At 32.2% G+C, this 17,918-nt stretch overlaps 1 long non-coding RNA gene across 1 annotated transcript; it reads left to right on the top strand.

Moving 5' to 3' along the window:
• The first annotated feature begins 10,210 nt into the window (after nt 1–10,210).
• Nucleotides 10,211–17,565, top strand: LOC138943830 (uncharacterized). The gene is made up of 4 exons (XR_011448554.1): nt 10,211–10,326; nt 15,626–15,884; nt 16,027–16,089; nt 16,169–17,565. It is a non-coding gene; the product is annotated as an uncharacterized lncRNA (long non-coding RNA).
• Nucleotides 17,566–17,918: the final 353 nt, after the last annotated feature.

Genomic DNA, 17,918 nt, shown 5'->3' with positions numbered 1-17,918 from the left:
AATCATTCGCTTTACCAGATGAGACTCGTTCGCGTTCCGTGGGGAATGGTCGAGTGCCAGCTATCCTGAGGGAAACTTCGGAGGGAACCAGCTTTCGATTAGTCTTTCGCCCCTATATCCAGTTCCGACGATTGATTTGCACGTCAGAATCGCTACGGACTTCCATCAGGGTTTCCCCTGACTTTGTCCTGACCAGGCATAGTTCACCATCTTTCGGGTCCCAACGTGTACGCCTCTTCTCGCGATAAGAACGAGACGCCCAGGGAGTGCGAGGCCGCATCGCGACGCGGTCCATCCTCCCTCGATCGACGACCAGGGTCGATCTTCACTTTCATTACGGCTTTAGGTCTCGCGACAAGTCCCAATGACACGCGTACATGTTAGACTCCTTGGTCCGTGTTTCAAGACGGGTCCTAAGAGTACCCAAAGCAGGTAATAATAAAGAAAATGAGGCGTCTTACACACTGAGTTCTATGCTCGATCGTATGCGAGAATGTCAGTTAAGAATTTACAACGAGAATGACGAAAGCGTATATGACACGAGCGAATTAAACGACAAGAAATGCGCGAACCTAATGACACAGGCGTAAACGACACGAGCGAAGATGACAACAGCAGCGCGAAATATACTGGCGAGTTTCGATCAGCTTGAATCGTCGTCGAGGACTGACTTACTAACGACGGTAAAGAGTCGCGATCGACCGATTTCCATAATAGGATATTTTTGACACCGAACGTTCGAGAATCTAGGTGTTTGTCACATTTTTTCTTTGTTATGATCACGCGATCACGCTCCGATCGGCGATGTTTATTCTCGCTCGTGTTTTGATTTCGGCTCTTACCGTTCAGATTTGTCGGTTGAATTTACCGTTTAAATTTATCGACTAAATTCAACATTTCAATCTTGCACACTTTGTTTAAGTACTTTTCAACTAATCAAATAAAACAAAAAAATAAAGTGTTATAAACTTTTTCACAGTATTACAAATATTAATATTATGTGCTTCTTCAGATAAAAAAATCTTACAAACAAAATCTATTAATAAATCATTTTTATTATATGTATATATATTTTATAAAGATATTTAAAATTGCAAAACGACAAGATATAATCTACATTATATTTAAAACTTAAAGCTCATAAAAATATATTGATTATTTGAAAAGATTGTTTGAAAAACTTATATTCTATTATTCTTACACCATTATTCTATTTTAATCATTGTTTTAGTCACAACAAAAGTGGGCATGTAATGATCCGAAAAAATGTGCCGGAACTTGAAAAATAGAACTACATCCTGAAAAATCATAATTCCGATATATGCATGTATGTATGTTATATTAAGTATACATGCATTAATATGTAATATATACATGTGTACGTGCGTGCGTGCGTGCGCGCGCGCCCGCGTGTATGTATGTGTAGTGCGCGTGCGTGTGTGCGTATGTATAAAGAAATATGGAAGTATCGATTTATTATGTAGCGAATACCCACAGCAACTTTCGATTTATATCAATTATGATGTAAATAGTCCAATTGAGTAATCAGGATTGATGGTGGATAGTCGCAACGTGGAAGAATGGAGAATCATTCCATTAATAAGTGCATAGTAGTGTTTATAGATGTTGGAAAATTATATGATTTTTCGGAAAATTGTCGTGGCTCACAAGTTACGATGTTATGACTTTTCGGGGCACTGTCACACTTTACAAATTTTGGAACATTATATGTTCACCACAATAGGTGGACATACAATGATTTGAAAATATATGCTAAAAAAACTAGCAAAATACTTACTTTCTGCAGACACTATCAAATATTTCTTCCAATGGTAAAGTTGTATTTCGACGAAGTTGCAACATTTCTTGTTTCATGATAGACTGTCTTACTTGCCATTTTATCTCAATATGAGTATGATCTTGAACTAAATGTATTTTGCCATCCTTATCAACTTTAAAAGTGGCAAAACATTTCGAAGATCGACGAGTATTACATCGTAAAATATTCGGATTTCGAGAATCCTTGTTGTAAGTATAATCATTGTAAACATAAATAATGGTACCAGTTTTATTTCCACATATTTCTTTCATCTGAAAAATAATTAAAAAAATAAAATATTAATATTAAAAATATAACTTGGAAAAATAAAATAAAAATTTGTGGAGAATTAGTTTATGTTGAAATCATTAATAGTCTTGCAACATCTATAAACATTCCTTATAAATTCTTAGAATGTCACAACATTCATTAATGGCATAAATATCCTTACTATCATTAATAAAGCATAATGATTGCATTATGTTCAGAATAGTTTTTAGCATTCATTACTATTTGTATTTATATTTATCATGATGTAAAAGACCATTTCAATCATGCAGAATATGTAAATGTTCAATCTTCAATGTTTTTTTTAAATGCAATTGTTAACTGTTATTATTTCTTTTAGGAATTTTTAACACATAATTCTTCCATAGAATTACAAATGAACAATTATTTTTTGAAAATAGTGCAATACATAAAATACAGAGTGCTTTCCAGCAACGTACACAGGTGATACTGTGGAACACAGTGTACGACTCAATGCTTTCCAACTATGACATAAGTCAATACAATCGTACACAGCTAAAATGATGTGTTCGACTATGTCGTCACTCAATTGATTAATAAAACTTATAAATTCTGTTAATAAAATAAAATTGTAACTATATTTTACTTAATTTACATAATTTGATTAGTTTTTAATCTCTTCTCTACATATTTGATAAAGAAGTTAATAACTCATAAAAAATTTTTGTTGGATAATACTAACTTTTACAGCGAAAATACCTTCTGCGAGTTTAAATTATCATTACAAATCGTTGATATAGACACATATTGAATATATAGATTGGAAACAGCGTACCAGTTATAAATCGATATTGTATAACTGTGTCACACAGTGTATCACTGTGTTCCGTAGCTGGAAAGTACTCACAGTAAAATTTGAAGTATACAACTTTTTTGCACATAAGCAGAATTCGTATTGCAGTATATAGTATTGAATAATCACAGAGTCATATTGCGTTTAATTTTGTGCAATTTATTCTATAAATTTATTAACATGTCTAGAAAGCCATATTAACAGACAGAGTCACATGCTGATTAAATATTTTATATAACGAAATATACAATTAAATTAATTTTCTAAAAAAATGATGTAACGATGTAACGATGCATCCCTCCACCGTTACCCGGCCGTCGATCCGCCGGAAGTCTGCCGCCCGACAAACACCGGTCGGGCATAATGCGGAGGCGCCGAGCGCCCATTTTTAAGAGATAATAAACGTTCCAATTTGTAACCGCCGTTAAGCCGCGTGTTTACTCGGAACCGCGCTCGGGTAACCGTACCGACCGTTCCCGAAACCGCCCGAGTCGCGCGCGGCGGTTCAACATTAATAATATACTTTAAACATTAAGGCTTATTACGCACGCGCACCCGCCAGAAAAGCGGTATAAATAGGGCACGTTTTACATCTCGAGACCAGATCTTCCGCAACCGCCAGAGTCTGTAAGACGCCTGGAAATCCGCTACAATCCTACAACCGCTCAAAGAGAGAGAAAACGGGGTTGGGAGTACCCAGCCTCCGCCGAGAGTTTGCGGCATCTCCAAGAGCGATCCTTCCGATCTTTTACGAAAAGAGGGAAACGGGATTGGGCGTACTCAACCTCCGCCGAGAGTTCTCGACGCCTCGAACAATCCGTCCACCTAAGTGCAACAGCGATAAACCAGTGGTAGGGAGTTCCCTGCCATTGTCGGGTGTTCCCGTCGGCCGTTGCACTCCTGAATTCCACGGAAAGACTATTCCGTACGAAACGACAAAACGCTATTCACGAATCGACAGTAATTCCGCGACCACCATTTACGAAATCGGACTCGCCATTAATACGGCGCGCTAAGTCCCGCTCAGGGGGAGGATCTAATCCTGCCGCGACATCGATCGACGCACCCGAATCGATACAGGCGCGTCTAAGGACCGCCTACTGGCCCGACCGAAATTATCGCCCGATAGTTAAGCGGCCTCTGCCGAAATCACGATCCGCTAGCGTAATCGATATTATATCGAACCGCCGAAATCGCGCTCCGCGCCGCGCATACGTGCATGTAATTCGGATGCACCGCGACCGACACGACCGCACCGCTAACCGATTCCGCATCTCGCGCATACACGAGTGTATTGTGTCACACACCGATCGTCATTCGCCTCACATACATACTTTCGATACTCATTACCTCAAACTTCGATATTATACGTTCGCGCACGCACTCGCTCGCCTATCGTCTCACTCGCACACAACTACACACACTCACACACATACAGCGTTTATACACATACACTCACTCTGTATACACACATACTTACACGCAATAAATTATATTTTACTTCACGTTGCTTTCGTTCGTCTCTCGATACCCTTTCACGAGCCTCGGATTCCGACCGAGTTATCCACGACCGCCTCGCGAAAGCGGTTTATTACAAAAAGATACTGTGTTTATGAAAATGTATATATTTATTTAATACTCAAATTAAACACATTAATATGTAACAAATATAAAATTTCTCGTACCACCGGTACTTTATTACTTACTTTGATAACAAAACGTAGACAGGCAAAAATATATTTAGTGAAGAATGATGCTATTCTTTGCAAAGTATTTTGGTATATCTTCTTTCCAATTATAAGTTACTTGGAGATATAACATGAGCACAATTACTTACGACAAAAGCGGTATTATGACAAGAGCATTTCAGACACTTAACGACATGAGCATATTAGGTAAAAAGTTATATATTTTGCGGGAAAATCGCGGGAAAGCGCACGCACTTGCACTGCATTTATTGGCTGCGTTCAGCAGGACAATTGCCGAGTTGTCGTCTTATCAACTCTTTGCGTTGATTTGTTGGCTCTAAAAGTAAGAGCCAATTACGTTCAATTACTATAAGCGGTTGGTTCTACTGAACGCACTTCTCATATAAGCATGCATAGATTACGTTTACACGTCACCTCTAATGCGGCGTCTACAATAGAGATTTTAAGCCATAAGTCTTAAGAAATTGACCAATCATAGTCGAGTATTTTTCTCATACTTGATTGTGATTGGTCAATTTCTTAAGGCTTAGGGCTTAAAATCTCTATTGTAGACGCCGCATAATCGGGTTTAATAACATCCGTAGTTCTAAGGCTGGCCAATCACAGTTATTCTATTCTTCAGAGGAATAGCTGTGATTGATCATTTTTACAACTACGGATGTTATTAAACCCGATTAGAAGTGACGTGTAAACGTAATCTATGCTTATATGAGAGGGCGCGTTCAGTAGAACCAACCGCTTATAGCAATTGAACGTAATTGGCTCTTACTTTTAGAACCAACAAATCAACGCAAAGAGTTGATAAGACGACAACTCGGCAATTGTTCTGCTGAATGCAGCCAATAAATGCAGTGCATGCGCGTGCAGGTTTCCCGCGATTTTCCCGCAGAATATATAACTTTTTACCTAATATGCTCATGTCGTTACGTGTTTGAAATGCTCTTGTCGTAATACCGCTTTTGTCGTAAGTAATTGTGCTTATGTTATATCTCCAACTAACTTATAATTGGAAAGAAGATATACCAAAATACTTTGCAAAGAATAGCATCATTCTTCACTAAATATATTTTTGCCTGTCTACGTTTTGTTATCAAAGTAAGTAATAAAGTACCGGTGGTACTCTAGGAAGAATTTTATATTTGTTATATAAATGTATTTAATTATAGTATTAAATATATATATATATATTCACAAACAATACTTTTTGTAGGAAATTACCTTCTTTGAATAACTCGTTATATGAAATATTTAATCAGCATATAACTAATGCTTCTGTTAACATGGTTAGATTATTTCAAAAAATTGAAAGCAATATAATTATAAAGTTACTCAATACTATATTGTTACAGTACACTACAATATAAATTTCACTTATTTACAAAAAATTTATGCTACTGTAAATTTTATTATATTTTATATTTTGCTCAATCTTCAGAGGCATTATTTGTAATTCTAATAGAAGACCTATATATTGTATTAAAGACTTTTTAAGTAAATCACTTAGTATTTAAAGATACATGTTAACTGAGGACTGAGTATTAGCATATTTTCTGTAATATGAAATGTTTAACTGGCATGTATTTTGTTTCATTATATAATAGATGCAAGTTCTTCCTGGAAGAAAAAAGGGATCAAATATTTATGTATATGATGATTATTTGTACTGGATAATCGCTATGACAATTGATGTAACATACGGAAGACAACAAAGTGTCCAGGCTACGTCATTCAGGATAATAATAGAGTAAACATGTTGAAGGAACATAATCATCCAAAGTTACCACTCATCAAACAACAGATTGAAATGAAAAAAGAAATACTAAGACTCTCTCGCGAAACTCATATTGGACTAAAAGAAATCTTTGATTCAGTTTGCAGAAGGTAAAATTATTGTATTTCTTCCATATATTTTATCAAAATTTCTATGATTTATAACATAATGATTTTGCAATTTTATAATATTTTGACTTGATTGTTTTAAGACATCTTTAGTAGCAAAATCTGGGGTTTCAACATGGAGTACGTTGCGTAAGCAGGGAGAAAATGTGCTTGTGGAGAAAAGGAGAAGGAGACAAGATAGGGAGAAGTGTGAGAGATCGGAAGGGACAAAAGTGAGGAGCAGGAGGAGATGCAGCAAGGTGAATGAAGGGAGATATGTGGAGTGAAGGATCAGGATAGAGGAAGGATGCAAAGGTTAAAGCGGTTTGGAGGTTAGGAAGATCGGGCAAAGAGAGAGAAGATGGAAAGGGAGAGAAGAGGACAGTCACGTGGTAAGCGACGGAAAGATGGCCGGTAAGGAGGAGAGTAGAAGCGGATAAGGCAGAGCAGGTTAACAGAACAAGTGGCAAAGAACTGAGAGGGAAGAAGCATGAGAGGAGATGGCGCAGATGAAAGAAAGTGGAACGAACATATGGCGGTTGAACACGGAAACAAATGTCAAAGGGAGAAGAGAGGAACGGAGAAAGGAAGGTCAGGTGAATTAAGAATAGTACGACGAAAACTAGGTTAGAAAGAAGATGCGAACAGTAGAGCCTGATAGATTAAAGTGCAGAGAGGCGGAAGAAGGAAGAGTGTGAGTGAGAAAAGGTGAGAAGAGCAGAAGGAAACGAAAGGAGAGGAAAGACGGAAGGAAGAAAGATGGAAAACAGGGAAAAGTGGATAAAAGAACTAGTGGAGGAGTAAGGGAAATAAGTAATGTATTAAGACTATAGAGACAAGAAAAAGAGAGAGGAAGGTCAACAACAACGACAGAGGCAAGAGAGGGCGTCAGAGGACCGAGATTGATCGAGCAGGTCGTAGATCGATACGGAAACGAGAGCTAAAAGAAGGAAGACGCAATGGAAGCTAGATTAGGTGGAAGGTAGCGGATAGAAAAGCTGGAACAAAGATGGAAAGTGAGAGAAGAGGAGAGTCACGTGGGAAGCGACGGAAAGACGGCCGATAAGGAGGAGAGTAGAAGCGGATAAGGCAGAGCAGATTAACAGGATAAGTGGCAAAGAGCTGAGAGGGAAGAAGCATGATAGGAGATGGCGCAGATGAAAGAAAGTGGAATGAACATATGGCGGTTGAACACGGAAACGGATGTCAAAGGGAGAAGAGAAAAACGGAGAAAGAAAGGTCAGGCGAATTAAGAATAGTACGACGAAAGCTAGGTTAGGGAGAGGATGCGGACAGTAGAGCCTGATAGGTTAAAGTGCAGAGAGGCGGAAGAAGTAAGAGTGTGAGTGAGAAAAAGTGAGAAAAGCAGAAGGAAACGAAAGGAGAGGAAAGACGGAAGGAAGAAAGACATGGAAAAGTGGATGAAAGAACTAGTGGAGGAGTAAGGGGAATAAGTAATGAATTAAGACTATGGAGAGAAGAAAAAGAGAGAGGAAGGTCAACAACAACGACAGAGGCAAGAGAGGGCGTTAGAGGACGAGATGGATCGAGCAGGTCGTAGATCGATACGGAAATGAGAGCTAAAAGAAGGAGGAGTGACGCAATGGGAGCTAGGTTAGGTGAAAGGTAGCGGATGGAAAAGCTGGAAAGGATAAAGTGTGTTGTGAGAAAAGAGGTGAAGAGGGGAAGGAAGTGAAAGTAGAGAGAGGCGGGTGAAAAAAGCGAAGAGGGAAAGAGGGTATGGAAGAAGCGTGGTGGTAAGCAACAGAAGGATGTGGATAGACGGGAAGGAATGGACATGGGACGAGAGGAAGGAGAGATGGAGGATAAAGTGAGAGGAATTAAGAGAGAGGAAGTGGAAAGAAGTTGGAATTTTGTAAAGGTTCGAGTACGCTCCTTAAAAGCGCCTTGAAACCCTTAAGGGACCAATAAAGCATTACATACATAGTAGCAAAATCTTATGATCTAGGAACATATTATCTCTGATATTTTAAATATGTTAATATTTCGAGTTTGAAACCTGCTTACATCTTTAGCATCCTGAGTTTAAATTTTTGGTAGTGTTTCAATTTCTTGATTTTGTGTATTTTGTGTAAGAAGACAATTTGTATATCAGAAATATTGTTATTAAATGGATCACATAATTTTATAATATCTTGAACAATTAAATTTTATAGCTTTGATATATTTTCAACATCTTGATTTTGATTTGAAAGTTTAAGACTTCTCTTAGCAATTTTCTTATTAACTGAAATTTTAGATAAAATGGATTCTGTATAAAAATCTATTTGTTGATATATGAATCCTATTGTTGATTTATAAGTCTCTATTGCATAATTGTTTGAAGAAATTACTATCAAGAGACAAATGTTTTTCAATCGGCCTTTTTAGGAATTTCTTTAATACAGTTTTGTGTTGAATTATTATTTATAATGTTTGCATCTTTAATGTTGGATGCATCCACTATTTTTTCAATAATTCTAACTTTAACAGTAATTTCATGTTCCGCATTTCTTAATTCAAATAATTATTTTGAATGTTTATTAATATATGTACAATTATCCTACAGTGCACTTTTATTTACATTTGCATCACTTTTATAAATATATACTTCTTAACATATTGTTTTTTATTCACATCAAGTGACGCGGTAGCGTCGCGACGCCAAGTATATAAACAAAAACGTTTCGGCTTGTCAACGGTTTGCCTATGTTGCCCATGTACAGGGGCCGCGACGCTACCAAGTAGCTTATCCGGATTTTTACGTCTAATAAACTTTCGATTAAAATTTCTCAGGAACCAAGCCGTTAATCAAAAATCTGACACTTTTCTTATACAATGTGGATGCAAGCTTTCGATTGCGACCAGTTTGAATAAGATTAGTGCAGTCAATCCTGAGGAATGATAATCATATACCAGAAATGACATTTTTCGTTCTTCATCATTATCATAATAATCATAGTAAGATAAGTTTCAGATTCTCACGTACGTATGCTAGCACGCACACACGCAAAGCGAGTTTGTCCCTCACGGTGCGTTTGCAGCGCTCATGTACGATTATTCGCTTGAGTGTGCAAATACGCCTTGAGAGACAATGTATGTGCGTGCATACGTATATGATACGTATCAAGCAGTACGCGGCAAATACTGTAGATATTAATACATCCAACTCTTGAAAAATCCTTTGTCTTGCAAGGCAACCACTGAAACAGCGCCACCTATTAATCTGAGGTGATAAACTCTTGCTTCATAGAGTGTTACTGGCTGGGTAACAATGTAAATGATAAATAAAAATACGTATATAATTGTGAGATATTTTCTTTAATTTAACATTTTTTGTCATAATTAACCTTTTCTTCTTACTATCATTAATTTTATTAATATAGGCTTTTAATAAAACATTAAAATATTTGTCTAAAAATATTTTATAACAATCGTTACATATACACATATTTTCCTTAATATTACAATTTGATATTAATTTTGCTTTAACATTTGATGTACTTTCGTTAAGATAAACTTCAATATTACTTTTAAAACATAATATAATCACGAACCATTTAACTACGAGACAAGCGTTCTCCTCTACTAAAAAAATACTAACAATTCAGGCCGCGTGGTAGCGCTAGTGCGCTGTATTGCCTGTTTTTAATCGAAGTTGAACGTATTAATATCTACAGTATTTGTACGCGGTAGCATCGCGACGTCAAGATATAATAACGTTATAAGGTTAATGTTCGCGACGTCAAGATATAATAACATTATAAGGTTAATGTTATATTTGAATCTGCTGCAGAAAATATATTTGGTCCTATCGAGTAAGTAGATTTTGTATATATATCTGCTTATACATATGTCTGTTTATAAATATTTTTGATAAAATTCCCACAAGATTAATTTTCTTATTTAATATAACATGCAACTGATTGCTTAGCTATTTGTAAATGACCTAAAAATATTAATTACGCATTGATTACATTTATATATAAAATCTAAATAAAGATTTATACATTTCCAAAACTAAACGTTACGAATAATTCCAGATCCACAAAATATTTGTAGATTATAGAAGTGCTTTGATATGATTTCATCATTTCATTATTCTTTATGCCAATTAAAAATGTGTATTCAATGCTGTTGTTTTTATGATATTTTTGGTAGAATTCTCACAAGATTTATTTTGCTATTAATATAAACTCATTGCTCAGCCATATTTATATTAACTTAAAAATATTAATTATGCATTAATTACATTTATGTAAAATAAAATAAACATTATATACAAATGCGCGTTCGCAAGTATAATTATTAACTTATCGTTTTCAAAAACATAGTCAGCGAAAATCTTCCATAATCATTTTTCAACAATGTATTTATGACAAATATGTTAATTGACAATGCACAGATTTACTCAAATGTAAACATTTGCTCAGTTTTGCTAGTACAATATTACATAGACAGTTGAATTGAAAGCATCAGAATTGGAACCCGAAATAGAAATGTTGAGCATTAGTCAAGGAAAAGAAATAAGGTAATAATTTTGTTTATAAATTATATAATAAAGATTATTTATTTTCTTAGACTAAATTCTTTAGGGACAAGATTTATTGTTAATTTATTTAACTTTTTTTGACATAATGGTTGAACTTATTTTTTAGAACAATAAGAAATGTGGAAATTGATGGTTTATTCAGATAGAGCTGCCTTTTGCAATATGATGTTATCGGAGAGTATTAGAATATCTGTCATCGACAAAAAGTAGTTCAAATTTGAATCAAAATGAGGAGGAAGAATTGATTAGTGATACTAAACTTCCTCCTCATTTTGATTCAAATTTGAATTACTTTTTGTTGATGACAGATATTCTAATGTTCTTTGATAACATTATATTGCAAAAGGCAGCTCTATCCAAATAATCAATTTCCACATTTTTCATGTTTTAAAAAATAAGTTCAACCATTATATCAAAAAAAGTTAAATAGATTAACAATAAGTCTTGTCCTTAGAGAATTTAGTCTAAGAAAATAAATAACCTTCATTATATAATTTATAAACAAAATTAATACCTTATTTCTCTTCTTTGACTAATGCTTAACATTCCTATTTCAAGCTCTATGACGCTATAATTGTGACGCTTTCAATTCAACTGTATATAATGTAATATTTTTGATAGAATTCCCAAGATATGTTTTGCTATATTAACGTAGATATGCAACTCATTGTTTAGCCATTTGTAAATAATCTAAAAATATTAATTACGTATTAAATACATTTATTTCTCTTTTTTTATAAAATATAATTATAGGTAGAATATTTAAATAAAAATTTAATATATATATATAAAAGTTATAATTGTCCTTTTTATTTTACACAAACATATAATTAAATATAGTTTTTTTCAAGTCACACTTAATTCGTCTTTCTGTCTTTCAATATGTATGCAAAGAAAGTCAAAATATACATATACTATGTATATATACTGACAAACGGATTAATAAATTAAAGCGATTAAAATTTTGTTGCAATAAGATTCACTTTGAGAATAATAAATGCTACGTATGTATACTTTGGCTTTCTTCGCATATGTATAATTAATATTGTAATAGCATGTTGTGCAATGTGATATATAATTATCATAGGTGTTTCTTTTTCTTAAATAATGTAATATAGTTATACGTATAAAGAAAGCCAAAGTATACATACTATGTATGTATACTAATGAACAGATTAATAAACTAAAACGATCAAAATTTTGTTGCAGTAAGATTCATTTTGAGAATAATAAATAAATACTATGTATGAATACTTTGGCTTCCTTTGCATACGTGTATTATTATAATAGCATGTTGCAATGCGAGATATATATTCATAAGTTTTATGAACATTATCAGAGAGAAATCACTGACATTATTATATTTTTGATTATATAGTTGTGAAATAAAACTTGTGAATTCCTACGATTTTATCAAAAATGTAATAATGTCAGTAATTTCTCTCTGATAATGTTCATAAAACTTATGAATATATATCTCGCATTGCAACATGCTATTATAATATTACACGTGATTCAATGTGTTGAAATTTGTGAAACACGAATACCGAAAATAAATTTAAGCTATAATTATATAGTTATAATTATAACTTAAATTTATTTTCGGTATTCGTGTTTCACAAATTTCAAGCTATTCAACACATTGAATTCAACTTCAGTTCAATCACTTAACATAAGAGCAAGGATTCCCTTTACCCCATTATAAATAGTAAATATTTCTTTTACTTCGACAGTTATTAATCGTTTTTATGTCCATCCGAAGTTAAGTGCTTTATGGTCACTTCCCTCTATCTGTGTGCAATGAAAAGAACATAATTTTAATATTTAATTGAATTTACATATCTGGTTTTATATGTGCTATTGAATGTTTTATATGTGCTACTATATTGTACTTACTGTCTGTTACTGCCAAATCTCTATAACCCAATATATTACGCTGTTTAGCAAAGTTCTTCAGCTGGGATTGTATACGGTCTTATACTATATGCAATCCCAGCTGAAGAAATTTCAGCTAAAAGTATACCGGCCTTCTTGAAAGGATTGATTGATTTTGCTTTATCCTGCAAATAAGCGCTATAATTTAGATAATATTCAGATATAATCAAGAAATAATATACTTATAAAACAATAAATAAACATATATTGTATAATCAACTTTACTTAATATGACATTGGTTAGAAGAAATCACTTCCCTTCCTTGCACTATTCCGCGATTTTCTTTAGTGACTTTATTAACCACTTTATTACTTTTCTTCGTGTGTTGCACTATTCCGCGATATATAAACATATTTAATAAATCAATAAATGCAAAAAATATTTGATCTTTTTTGCTTATATCATTTATTAGAATACATTTTATTCAAGAGAATGGACTTGTGTCATATCCATATTAAATGTATAAATAAGAAACAAGTCCATTTTCGTAATAAAAACAATTTCCTTCCTATTGCTTTCTATATTTTGATATTTATTTAGTTATATTATTATTATGGATTATATGGTTTGTATAGAGTTTAATTTCTGTATTAAAATTATCTATAAAAATAAGATAGATAAGTGCTTGATAATACTTAAGATCATTTATAATCTCGTATTCAATACTTATATTCAATATAGTATAAGCTTTGTGAATATATACTGTTTATATAATTCCTTTTTAAAAAAAATTTCCTTTCTATTGAATAAATTTAAAAAAAATTGCATCCATATAAATACTGCATAATGTAGTATTTTATATTTTGCAGGAAAAATGTTAAATTTTAAATTTTTACAAAAAGCAATGAGATCCCACAAAAAAACCTCACAAAGGTAAAAAAAATACGCCAAGTATATAAAAATATCCCAACTTGTACGTAAAAAAAGTTTGATATTTATCCTTAAAAAATAACTTTAAAAAAAATTTTTCCTTGAAAAATAATTTTCATAAATAATAAAAAACTAAAAAATGCTTTTCCTGTAAAAAGTAACTCTAAAAGATAAAAACCTTTAAAAAATCAAAAATCAAAACTAAATCTGAAATCAAGTTAAATAGCCAAGTACATAGAAACAGTTCAGTTTGTAATTTGAAATAATATTTGTTTGATAAAATCAGTCTTGCATTTATAGAAATATTATAGATTTTCTCGAGAAAATTTAAATGCGCTTTATTTTTATAGAATTACGTTATGTTCCCCCCCCCCCCCTCCCAAATAAATATTATATATAATATATAAAATAGCACCATTATATTGCGGATTTTATTACAAATGGTACATCATAAAAGTACTTAACTCTTAATGTAATAACGTCGTTCACATCGATTAATTTCGAGTTTAAAAGTGCCCCCTGCCAAATTGATCGAGTTGTTTTGAAATTAATCATAAGCTTTACCAGATAGGCCTGTAACGAAAAAGTTTAAAATTAAAGTGACATACAAATGCTTGGCGTGCCCGATCTGAAATAAAAATTTCCAAAAGATTATCAGAAATTATTATCAATGTTAATTATCAGAAATCATTATCAATATATTAATAAAAATAAATGACTTATAATGCGACTGGGGCACGCCAAGCTTTTTTATGTCACTTTAATTTTAAACTTTTTCGTTACAGGCCTATCTGGTAAAGCTTATGATTAATTTCAAAACAACTCAATCAGTTTGGCAGGGGCACTTTTAAACTCGAAATTAATCGATGTGAACGACGTTATTGCATTAAGAGTTAAGTACTTTTATGATGTACCATTTGTAATAAAATCCGCAATATAATTGTGCTATTTTATATATTATATATAATATTTATTTGGGAGGGGGGAACATAACAACGTAATTCTATAAAAATAAAGCGCATTTAAATTTTATCGAGAAAATCTATAATATTTCTATAAATGCAAGACTGATTTTATCAAACAAATATTATTTCAAATTACAAACTGAACTTTCTATGTACTTGGCTAGTTAACTTGATTTCATATTTAATTTTGATTTTTGATTTTTATCTTTTAGAGTTACTTTTTACAGGAAAAGCATTTTTTAGTTTTTTATTATTTATGAAAATTATTTTTCAAGGAAAAATTTTTTTTAAAGTTATTTTTTAAGGATAAATATCAAACTTTTTTTACGTACAAGTTGGGATTTTTTTATATACTTGGCGTATTTTTTTTTACTTATTATTTAACAGTAAAGAAACAGTTGAGTCTGTGTGTATTAAGACATAGATTACTATCAAATGAGAAACTTTGACTAAATTTCTTATCTTTATTTATATCACAACTGTTTATTTTAATTGTTTGTTTATTTCTATTGATATTGCCTAAAATATTATTTTAGTAATATACTCTATGTCTTCCTTTTTGGCTAAACCAATTTCTAACATGTTACTACTCAATTTTATATTAATTTTAAAATCTTATATGTAAAAATTTAATACGAATTTTTTCTATTGTACTTGATCACTGTTAGCCACAATGAATAAATAAAACTCATTCAAAAATTATAAAATTTAATCAATTTATATGTTTGTATGATTTTTATTACGGTTTTTGTATTAATAGTGCATTATATTTATAATACTTTTTTTTTTTGTAGTAATCCAGATGCAGCACAATATTTGAGTTTTGCATCTATGAGATGTAGCATGCATCGTGAACGTATAAAAAACCGGCCGTCCGTACCTGAGACTTTGGCATCATTATATGATATTTTAGAACACTCTAGCATTATGCAAAATATCTATATAGAAAACATTATTACAACGGATGGGAAAACTACAATTATTTTATCAACTGATTATTTACTACAAGCATTATCTTCTACTACTGAAATCTATGTGGATGGAACTTTTTCTGTAAGTATAACTGTCTCTTTTTGTAATTAAGAAATTCTATATGAATTTTTATAAAATGTTGTAACAATACGCCAAGATTGTGGTAACACATAGAGCAATATTGAGTCTAATTATAAAAATTATTTTACGTATCTTTTTTAAGGTTCTCCCACGCAAGCCTCATATTGCGCAACTTTATTCTGTACATATACGATACATGGATACGGTAAGATATTTATTTAAATCATTCAGTTTTTTTAAGCATCAGAAATGAATAACGAAAATAAATAATTTAATCTTTTCAGGGTATTGCAACATTATTCGTATTATGTGATGTACGTACAACTTTGTATAATGCTTTGTGGAACAAAATTACACAACTGGTACCGCAACTTAAACAAAATATTAAGTTCGTTATGAGCGATTTTGAAATGGCTGTAGTAAAATCATTAAATAAGAAGTTTCCTAGAGCTAACTTAACTGGATGTTGATTCCATTTCAATCAGGTATAAATAATCATTCTTTAGATACATATAACCATTCATTAATATAATAGTATATTAGACGTGCGCGCGCGCGCGCGTGTATAAGCGAAGCGTGTGACATAGTAAACAGCGTACTGGTCTACAAAACCGAATTTTTCTGGTTCAATTCCCGACAGAACTAGACAACTTTTAAAAAGCTTTTTTCTCTCTTCGATGGAATAGCAAGGCAAATAGAATAGTTCTTGGCCATTATCTTATAGCCGTTCGAAATCGGCGTTAAATTGTAGATCCCGTAAACCTGTATATCATAAGTATACGATGTGTGAGAACCGGAAGGCATAGAAAAACGCTATAAACCCGTACATATACTTATATATACATACACTGTCGAACAATTAAGTTTCGAGTCTCGCTTCGCATTTCCGAATGTTTGATTCGTTTGTGTTGCCATTGTAGGAGGATATTCACAATTCAATAATCAACACGTGGTGCAAGTTTTAAATTATTTGGTTCAATATTTAATGAGATACAGTTACGCAAAATTGTGTTTAAAAATCGGTGTAATGGAAGGAACGCTTGACAACGCGCTAACATTAAATTCTGCGTTAAACTGCTATTCCATCGAAGAAGAGAAAGAAGCTTTTTAAAAGTAAAATATATACATTATATTATACAGGGTGGGAAAAAGTCCCGGACCCCTGAAATATCTCGGAAGGAGTAAGATATAGAAAAAAATGTTAAATACAAAAGTAGTAGGGTTCAATGTGGGGCACTTGATGGTGATCTTGATCTTGATCTTGAGATCAAATTTAGAGGTCATTTCAAGGTCAACTTTTTTTTTTAATGAAACCCCTTATTTTTTATTGTATATTCTTATAACTCTTCTTGAGACCTTTTCAAAACACTATTTGTATAACACAATTGGTATAAAAAAAAATAATTATTTTTAAGAAAATATACTTATATACAAAGTTTTTTTTTAAACAATTATTTGTTTTTTTAAACAATTGATTTGTCTCATTATTCTGTACATAAAAGTATTATGGTAAGATCATCGAAAACTAAATATTTTACGAGATATTTTATTTTTTATATCAAGATGTGTCAGATTAAGATATAAAATAACTCGAAAAATACTTAATGAAAAAATATTTTATTATAGTGTTTTAAAAAGCTCTCAAGATAAACTACAAGAAAAATCAATGAAAAATAGGGGTTCCGGTTTAAAGTGAAATTTTGTTTAAAAATATATAAAAAATTCTCAGAAACTTATTTGACCTGTTATTATCAATTTTAAGAACAAAATATTTTTTTTATCATGTATGTCATGTACAATTGATTTTTTTGCAAAAATTCTATAAATAACATAAAAAAAGTAAACTAATAGCAATATCTACCACAAGAAAATTTTTATTTTTTGTACAAAAAGGTAAATACAAATATAGATTACATTACTGATTATTAAATAAAATAAGTTTAGTAAATTTAGTTCGGAGATAGTTATCTTTTTGTGACATTTTCTTGGCTTCGTGAAATAATCTTATATTAATATATAATTCTGTTATACATA

This window comes from Polyergus mexicanus, unplaced genomic scaffold (genome assembly GCF_030449975.1).
Source record: "Polyergus mexicanus isolate NDT 795.1 unplaced genomic scaffold, iyPolMexi1.0 SCAF_45, whole genome shotgun sequence".
Classification (NCBI taxonomy): Eukaryota; Metazoa; Arthropoda; class Insecta; order Hymenoptera; family Formicidae; genus Polyergus; species Polyergus mexicanus.
This window is presented reverse-complemented; position numbering and strand designations above follow the sequence as displayed.